The sequence below is a fragment of the Mus musculus genome, chromosome 18 (assembly GCF_000001635.26).
Source record: "Mus musculus strain C57BL/6J chromosome 18, GRCm38.p6 C57BL/6J".
In the NCBI taxonomy this organism is placed as follows: Eukaryota; Metazoa; Chordata; class Mammalia; order Rodentia; family Muridae; genus Mus; species Mus musculus.
This window is the reverse complement of record NC_000084.6, coordinates 74,972,213-74,981,776: the sequence shown is the minus strand read 5'-3', so window position 1 is coordinate 74,981,776 and position 9,564 is coordinate 74,972,213. Positions and strand designations below refer to the sequence as shown.

General features: G+C 46.6%; 1 long non-coding RNA gene across 1 annotated transcript; it reads left to right on the top strand.

Annotated features, from left to right (window-relative positions):
• The first annotated feature begins 229 nt into the window (after nt 1-229).
• 9030625G05Rik (RIKEN cDNA 9030625G05 gene) lies at nt 230-9,013 on the top strand. Its single transcript, NR_110446.1, has 7 exons — nt 230-441; nt 1,088-1,173; nt 1,581-1,746; nt 7,017-7,113; nt 7,321-7,426; nt 8,407-8,688; nt 8,916-9,013. It is a non-coding gene; the product is annotated as an RIKEN cDNA 9030625G05 gene (long non-coding RNA).
• The last annotated feature ends 551 nt before the right edge of the window (nt 9,014-9,564 follow it).

The following is a 9,564-nucleotide window of genomic DNA, read 5'->3' as shown; positions in this document are numbered from 1 at the left end:
CAAATGCTAGTGGTAGCACAAAGGTACATCCCCTGGCTCTCCAAAAAGGAAATAATTTCCAGCTGAGGCTTGATGTATGGGTAGGAAATAGGATTTTTCCGGGTCACAGTGGGAGTGCGGTGCAGATTTGCAGACATGCCTTAAAAAGGCAAACATCAATAAAGGAATGTGGGACAGTCAATGATTAGCCAGCACAGGAAACCACTGTGTGTGTGAGTGGGAATTGAGTGCTAGGGGTTGGCTAGGCAGGTGATGGATGAACCAAGGTACTCAACGGTGCGTGCAGGAGATGATGATAAACCTACAGACGAGTGATCGAAAGGAGCCCCTAACGGCCTTAGGTCAGAGGCGAATGAGAGAAGAAGAGAGCAAGTGATCCTGTGGTGGAGCCTTTGACTCCGTGGGGAAGCTGCACGGAACAGAATTGAAGGCATCTCATAGGTGGGCTCTTTCTTCTTTCCTACCGCCTCTTGATTCCAATTACCTGAAGGAACAAAAGCAGGCATTAAAATAAATTATAAATGATTTGTTAAACCATTAAATAAATTATAAAAGAAAGAACAGAAGATGAATTATAAACCATTTAAAGAATCCAGGAATGCTAAACACAATGGGTGGTTACCAGCTGGGAGCATTGGGGCCAGAAAAGGTTACGGGCATCACTGTGATGTATCAGCAGAGGGGCTACCGGGAGCTCAGAGGCGGGACTTCCGGTTCCTCAGGCCTCACGGTGGGAGGACCAGCACTTTCAAGTTGGGTGCTCAGGGTTCTGTGAAGGTCTAGGCAGTCTTTTGTTCACTGATGTGAGTGTGGGTGGTGCTTTATTGAGAACCCAAAGTGGCCATTTGCAGAGACTGGTGCAGAGTCCCTGTTAGCAGCTTTCCTAGTGTGGAATGGAGGAGGTCAAATAGCCAGATGGTGGAGGCTGACTCCGTGGGAACCCTTCATTATGAAGGGACCACATTTGTTTCAATAGTGATAGATAGTACTCTGAATGTGGACTGACTTCCTACTCTGAATGTTGAACATCCCCCCTTCATTCCTTCCTTCCTCTTTTCCTCCCTTCCTTTCCCTTCCTTCCTTTTAGTGAGGGGCAGAGTCTAATTTTATAGTCCAGGATGACCTCAAACTTGTGACCCATCTGCTTTGGTTTCCTGAGTGCTGGAGTCTCAGGTATGTACCACCGTGAGTCTGCATTTCCTTTCCCACTGTGGACACAGCCATCACCTGTGGCCCCAGGGAACGCCTTATACACTGTAATGTGGCCTGTATAACATGACTTCTGCCCATGGAATGATTTCGTGGTGGGAAAAAGTGACAACGGGGACGAAGCCACATGATTCACTGTTCCTATTGAAGTCCCATTGGGTCAGGTTGGGGGAAATAAAGACTCAGATAGGGTGCTGAGAACAGCAGCCCGGAGCGCTGAGGTTTCTGTTTGTAGGGTATGGTCCAAGCTCTGAACCAGTGATCCAAGTATGGTGGTCCTTTTCCCAAAGACAGAGTGCAACACGCCTCAGGGTACAACACGGCAGACATAGGAGAGGCTCCATGCGTCACTGCACCTTATTTGTTCGTAGAATTTGGGCCTGCAGTTCCTGCAACTTTGGGCTCTTATGTCTTGGAAGTCTTGGTTTCCAAGACAGGAAGTCTATGGGAGGCAACACAAAGTTTCCACTGGATTGAGGAGGACTGATCCAATCACAGAGAGAGGGTTGATTGCTGACCGAATGAGGACAAGGACGGGTATGTTCTTTCCTTTTCACTGTTTTCTGTTCTTCCTCCGTTTCCTCTTTGATGATTATTTATTTATTTATTTATTTATTTATTAGAAAGGTTAACATAGCCTAGCCTGGTCTGGAACTCATAATCCTCCTGCCTCAAGTTCCTAAACGCTGCGATTACAGGTATCTAACACTGGCCTTTCCTAGTCATTATCTGTTCCTACTGTTAAGTGTTACAGCTCTGAGGGGAAAGATATCCTAGAAGTTGGGAATAGCCAAGAAATGCCACAAAGTCACACCACTCAACAAGCCTCACGAAAGAGATTTATTGGGAGGGAGAAACCTAGGAGGCTGGCTGGCTCTACTTGGGGAAGAGAGAGGCAGTGGAGAGCTGGGCAGAACACAGGGGTTTATAAAGGACTTACTTTTTTTTTTTTTTTTTTTACTTTTTTGAGGAGGAAGCTTTCCAGAGTGGCCTAGGATTGGAGAGATTATGTGGCCTGATCTTGGAGCAAGATCAGGGATTGGCGAATTTTTTTTTTCTGTGAGGTGCAGCTTGGCCATTCTCCTGCCTCCGATGCTGGGTTAGGACCATTAGGGAATTTCAGGGGTTGAGGGTGGGATCTGGCCCTTGGAGCTCCTCAGGGGAAAGGCTTACTGGGAGTCTCTGTCTAAGGAGGAAAAAGCTGTCCCCGCAGCTCAAGTTGGTGTGAAGAGCCAACACCTTCCAAGGAGCATCTGCTAGGCAGTGTTTACAAGTCGTACTCCACTCAGCAGGCTAACCTTGCAGGGAGCTCCACAAGGAGGGGATAGACATCGGTTAGTGAAGTTGCAAATTCCCACCAAATCTCCAATAGCTGGGATTGAAGGAGCAGCACAGAGACGTCATACTCGCGCTCCATCAGGCCGCATCAGGTGAACTGAATGCTATGTAAGTGTTGTGTCAGAGATGTGAGGGGCGATCGTGGCAACACAGAGGGATGCTATCACGAGTTGGGAGTAATCCGAAGGGAGGGCATCCTAGAAGAGGCAGCCCTTGAGGGGCAGCTGGAAGTAAGTGTGTGAGGGCCCTGGACCAGTGGGGTGAGGCTGTTGGGTTTCTCTGGGGCAGGAAACTGTCGCATGCTAGAGAGATCAGGCTGCTGTTAGTGTGACAGTTGCAGTCGAGACCCATTGAAGGTCAAAAGAATGGGATCCACCCCTGGGTGGACGCGCCATTGTCTCCTCCATGAAGAGTTAATCCAGCTAAACGAAGAACGGAGGTATAGTTGATTCCCAGCAAAGGCAGAGGCAGGAGGATCTCTGTGAGTTCCCATCCAGCTGGTCTACATATGGAGTTCCAGGACAGCCAAGGCTACACAGTGAGACCTTGCGCAAATCTGTCATGAATGAGTTCCTCCAGTTTGGGTGGACCAATCACATGGCTACAACCCTCAGGAAGGCTAATTTGCTGAAAGACAGGCTAGGTAGGGGGTTGTTTCAGACACAGAGCCAGGAGTCCATACCGGAAATCCTGCTGCGGCTGGGCCTCACGGAACCTGGGCATAAGGTAGGTGAGGAAACTTAAGCTAGAAAGTCATGGATCTTGGCCATCCCCTTGGATAGGACCATTATTCTGACGCTACTTTCTCTGATGATTTGATTCTCCAGTGGAGAAACCTTGCCTCCTGCTTGAGCTGCCAGTGCCTGGCATCCCCAGACCTCTCCTTTCTCTTCTTTTTAGCCTCACCGCTGTCTTTGACTCATGGTCTAAAGTCTTCTGCCTGATTCCCACTCCTGGGCATCTCACTGGTGACTACAAGGCCTTTTCACCACGTCAAAGGCTGAGTTGAGAGTCTGATCAGCCAGACTGATTCCAGACAATAGAGTTGGGAGTTCTAGGCTTCCCACAGGCCTCTGTCAGCATCGGGCTCGGTTCAGATGTCTGCCTGTGAAGGCTGGGTCAGTACAGTAAAGCTTTCTTTGCTTATGGTGACCCCCCCACCCCCGTCCTTCCCACCTGTCCTCCACTTTCCGTCCCATCTAGAAGGTTCTATTTTTATAGCAAAGTGCTTTCATGAGAACCACCCACTGCTACTGGTCTCCGAACCAAAAGCTCTCTCGACATTTATTTTATTGTACTTTTATTTCATCTAGTTTTGAATGAGGGTACACCTTCATTATTTCAAAAGCTTTCAAAAACCTATGAACTAATAAGAAATAAAACAAGCTCTATTCCCATTCTTTCCCCCATCACCCAAATGCCTTCCCTCAGACGTGCCATTGTTTCTAGTTTCCTCTGAGGTGCTAAAAATATTTCATAAGTTTACAAAGATGTACACCTGCTTTCTCTCTTTTTTTTTATTTTAAGAATTTTTTAAAACTTTAATTTTTTTAAAAGATTTATTTATTTTTTTTTATTACATGTAAGTACACTGTAGCTGTCTTCGGACACTCGAGAAGAGGGAGTCAGATCTCATTATGGATGGTTGTGAGCCACCATGTGGTTGCTGGGATTTGAACTTCAGACCTTCGGAAGGACAGTCGGGTGCTCTTACCCACTGAGCCATCTCACCAGCCCTTAAAACTTTAATTTATTTAATAATGTATGAGTGCTCTGGAGCAGGTACACCTGTAGGCAGAAGAGGGCATCAGGTCCCTTTACAGAGGGTGGTGAGCCACCATTGGGAGCTGGGGATGAACTCAGGACCTCTGGAAGAGCAGCCAGTGAGTGCTCTTAACCGCTGAGCCATCTCACCAGCTTTTGCTTTTTTCTTTAAGGCTATTTATTTTTTATTTTATGTATATGGGTGTTTTGCATGCGTGTCTGTCTGTTACATGTGTGTACTGCCCACAGAGGCCTAGAAGCTGGACTTATAGGTGGTTGTTAGCTGCCCTGTGGGTACTGGGAATTAAATGGGGATGGGATGGGGGTGTGGGGGGATCCTATGGAAGAGCAGTTGGTGCTCTTTTTCCTTTAATTAGTTGATTTTTATTTCATGTATATGGATGTTTTGTCTTCATGTATGTCTGTGAAGCATGTGTATGCAGTGCAGAAGAGGGCATCAGATTCCCTGTAACTGGAGTTGTAAGCTGCCATGTGGGTGCTGGGAATTGAACCAGGATCCTATGGAAGTGACCCAGTGATTCGTCTCTTCAGCCCCTCGCTGGTACTCTTAACTGTGGAGCCTTCTCTCTAGCCCTTTTCTTTGTTATCTGGACGCAAAGTTAAACATTATATACACTCATCTGTAACTTGCTTTTTTTACCTAAATTTGAGAATTAAAGACCTACCTGATTTGTCTATTTATTTGTGTTTGGAGACAAATCTTATGTTCTGAGCTCTGGCTGGCCTGGAACACACTATGTGGACGAGGAGGGCCTTCGAGTTGCTGCAGTCTGTCATCCTCTGTAGCCATCCTCTTAAGAGCTGGGATGATTACAGGTGCTCACCTGCCTAGTCTCTATGCTGCTCCTCCCTATCCCACTGCAGCCCTTACAATGTCTGGAATGCTGTCATTTCCAGCTCCCAAGTGCTGGGAGGTCGATGTTGCTGTTGCAGACATCCCATGACAGGTCCTGCCCATAAGCATGCATGTATACACATGTGTACAAATGTGTGTGACTGAATGCTCTATCCTTTTAAGCCAAGAGTAACTCCGGGCCAGGCCTCAGCCCTGAGCCTTTAGGAGTAACACTTTCATCAGCTGGAAGTCAGTGCATTGACCTTGCAGGGAACCGTTGGGTCAGGCTCCCTGATTCTCACAGACCACTTCTAGTCTTAGTGTTTCATTACTGTGAAGAGACACCACGACCAAGGCAACTCTTTAAAAGGCAAATGTTTAATTGGGGCTGCCTTACAGTTTCAGAGATTCAGTCCATTACCATCATGACAGGAAGCATGGCAGCGTCCAGGCAGACATGGTGCTAGAGAAGCAGCTGAGAGTTCTACATCTTGATCTGAAGGCAGCCAGAGTGTCTTCCAGGCAGCTAGGAGAAGAGTTTCAAAGCCCCTCCCTAAAGTGACACAGTTTTCTTCCAACAAGGTCACACCTCCAATAGTGCCATTCCCTGGGCCAAGCATATTCAAACCACCACAACCTTTGAGTTGAGTGGGCTCATTTGATTTAGCATGGATTGTCAGGGGTGCCGGAAGACCCAGCCTCACCCTGCCACCTGGAGAGTATCCCAAATTAGGAACCTGCACTCTGGTGAAGTGGGTCCTTAAATGAATCATAATGATGTTAGATCAGTAAGCTTAGTGAATACAGACAAAGAAGCAGACACCCTGTAGCTTTAAGAACGAAGATTTGGAGAGAAAGGCACACCCAAGAAAAGGACAGCACTAGCCAGATGTGCTGCAAAGCTGGGGTCTCAGCACTCGGGAAGAAGAGAAAGGAAGATGAGGTCGAGGCAGAGTCCAGCTTCATTTACACAGTGAGTTCTAGGCTAGCCCGGGCCATATGACAATTGTGAGTGCCGCGTGGGTGCCGGGAATCAAACTTGGGCCTCTGGAAGAGCAGCAAATGCTGTGTATCCTAAGCTGTCTCTGCAGCCCTTCCAGCTGGGTGTGTGTGAGGTGTGCTGTTTAGATTTAGAGATGGAGAGGAACGTGAACTCAGACCACCAAAGTAAGACTGCTCGCTCGCTCTTTCTTTCTTTCTTTCTTTCTTTCTTTCTTTCTTTCTTTCTTTCTTTCTTTTTCTTCTTTCCTTCCTTTCTTCCTTCCTTCCTTCCTTCCTTCTTTTCTTTTCTTTTTTTTAAAAAAAATATTTATTTATTTATTTTATGTATATGATTACACTGTAGCTGTCTTCAGACACACCAGAAGAGGGCGTCAGATCCCATTACAGATGGTTGTGAGCCACCATGTGGTTGCTGGGATTTGAACTCAGGACCTCTGGAAGAGCAGTCAGTGAGTGGCCTTAACCACTGAGCCATCTCTCCAGCCCCACAATCTGTTTTTTCATTCGATTTAAACACACCCCCACCTCCCCCCCCCACCTCCCCCCCCCTCCACACACAGCTTCACTATGTAGCCCTGGCTGTCCTGGAACCTGCTTCACAAACCACAGAGCACAGAGCTTCTTCTGTTTCTGCTTCCCAAGTACTGATATCAAAGGCACTGTCCACCATGCCTGGCTCTAGTTTCTTTTCAAACAAGCACCATCTCTGTGGACAATTATGGCTTTATCAATTGGGTTAAAGTTTCTTGACTTTGAATCAGCCCCCCACACAGATTAGATCCCAGGTTGAGGATCCCTTTCTGAGTCCCTCCTGCTTCCCCTGTCTTCCTATCCTGCTTTGTAACAGATTTGCAGAATTCTGGTTGCTCTGTTCCTGGAAGTCAGGCTTCCAAGAGGAGTTGACATGGACCAATGGGGTTTCGCCACATAGCCAAGACAACGGGGTGAGCAACTGGCTTTCCAATGTGTTTTCCATGGAGTCTCTTCCTGGAGGAATGAATGGATTAAAATCTCTGAAGGCACTGAACTCACACAGGCCAGGTTCTGAGAGGGCTGGGAGTGGGGGTGGGGTGGGGGTCTGGAGGACAGGGACAGGACAGGACAGGACAGGACACCTTCCTTGGTTTTTGGTCTCATTTTGTTCATCTCAGGTCTCTGCTGAGTTCACACTGTTGCCTTTGGTGAACTTCAACCCTGAATAAAACCTTTCTTTTGGGCGTGACGCTGGGGACTAAAGCCGGTCTTCACACATACTAGGCAAGTGTTCTTTCTACCAACGAGGTACATCCCTAGGCCTTCTATGTACTTCTGATTTTTGAGAGAATCAAAAGTCTGTGTGAAACGCTGATTTTGGACTTTGGTTCTCTGGCTTCCGCTTCCAGAGTGCTGAGGTAAGTGTGTTCCACCATGCTGCGTTCCTGATATTTGCCTCACAGCAAAGTTAAAAAAACTGTTCGTGTTCTCTGTTTATGTAGCGAGCTCTGTATATCCCTCAGGAGTTCCTCCAAAGGAATGAGCCTGTAACATCATTGTACAGGGAGCCATCAGAAACAGGCTCAGCACTGCTAAGCTACTCTTCCCTGATCCACAGACTTGAATTTTTATCATTATCTGGACTGATTTAGGCTCATAGAAAAGCCTTTATTTTCCTTCAAACTTTTGAGCGTTCTGTCACTGGCTCGCTGGCAGAAGATTAAGAAAGAGACACATAAACAATTAACAAAGAAACAGTAATGGAAAAAGTGAACCCTCGCCAGTCATGCCTGCACAACTGTTTTATCATCTGCACTTGTAATTTTTTTCTTTTACGTTATGTTTTATGGTGTGTAAATTTAGTTAAGGTGACACTTTAGCTAAACAAGTGCTTTTGTGTGAGTTCACAGTTTATATGATACTATGAAATATTTGGACAGTGAGTGCCCTTCAGCAAAAAAGCGCCATGACGTCCAGGATCTCTCCCTCCAAAGCCATCTGCTGTACAGAGATGGAAGAGGAAGAAAAACCATAGCTGGAATTTCCAGGCCCGGGTTTGCTAATGAGTTGCTGGTGAGACCGTGGTAGACTTTTGTATATTAAATATGCGATCCTATGTTTTCATTGTTTTGTTTTCAGAAAGGCTGTCCTGGAACTCACCACATAGACCAACCTGGTCTCTATCTCACAGGGACCCATCTGCCTCTTTGTGTTGAGATTAGCAATTGTTCTTATTACTGAATTTCTTTTTCTTTCCGAGACAGGGTTTCTCTGCATAGCCCTGGCTGGCCTGGAACTCACTTTGTAGACCAGGCTGGCCTCGAACTCAGAAATCCGCCTGCCTCTGCCTCCCGAGTGCTAGGACTAAAGGCATGCACCACCACGGCCGCCCGGCTGAGTTATTCAGGTTTTATTCAAGATTGAAGTTCACCACTTGAGTCCTCTCTCCAGCCCCAGACTGGCTTTAGCCTGCCATCCTTTTGCCTTCGTTTCTGGAGGCTGAGATTACAGACATGCATCACCACGCACAACCCTGCTGATTTTGGGTGAGGAGGAGTTTGTCTTCTATTGATGTACAAACGTGCTGAATTATATTCTTAGATTTCTTTGTTTCGATCTACACTTGTTTCCATCTCTAGACTGAATCTAGGAATTACTTGATCATGGTTTTTCCCTTTCACATGCTATTAAGCTTCGTCTGCTAATACTTACATGAATTATTTAAAACTCAGGCTGGTTTGTAGTTTTCTTCTTTTTCTCTTTTGTTTTTCAGTCTTTGTCATATTTGATGTCGGTGTTATTCTGGCTCGGCAAGAAGAATTTGGGCGATTTTACTGCTTACTTGACTCTGAAATAAAATTTAGGTCCTTTAGTTTATTGTGTGTTTATTTAATAGATAAACCTTGGCAGTAGGGATATAGCAGTAATCAAAATGAACAAAAATCCTTTGCATCTTAGTGGGGGAAGCAGGTCATGAACAAATAAACAGTCAAGATGCGGAACATGACCACTGATGGCAAGCGTTGTGACAGTAAAGTGGGAGTGAAAAGCACGGTAATTGCAAGGTAGGGGGTTTCACTTTAAAGTTGGTGGCCAGGAAGCCTCAGAAAGACAGACTTACACAAAAACAGACCTGAGCACAGACCCGAGAGAGCGAGTCCCGTTAGCATCATCTCAGAGATCAGTGGTCCAATGGGGGAACATGCCCAGGATGTGAACGGCCATGCTGAAGGAGGGAGAGCTGCAAGAATTCACATCCAAGGGGCGAGGGGCCCTGGCAGAGACAGAGGCTCTCTCAGGCGGAATGGAGGCTGTGGTTTACTACAGGTGAAAGGTGTTGGGGATTGGATCAGGGAGGGAGCAAAGTAGGTGTTCAGAGGAGCCATACTGGAGAAACCTTGGTGGGGAAGTGGCCCATTTTA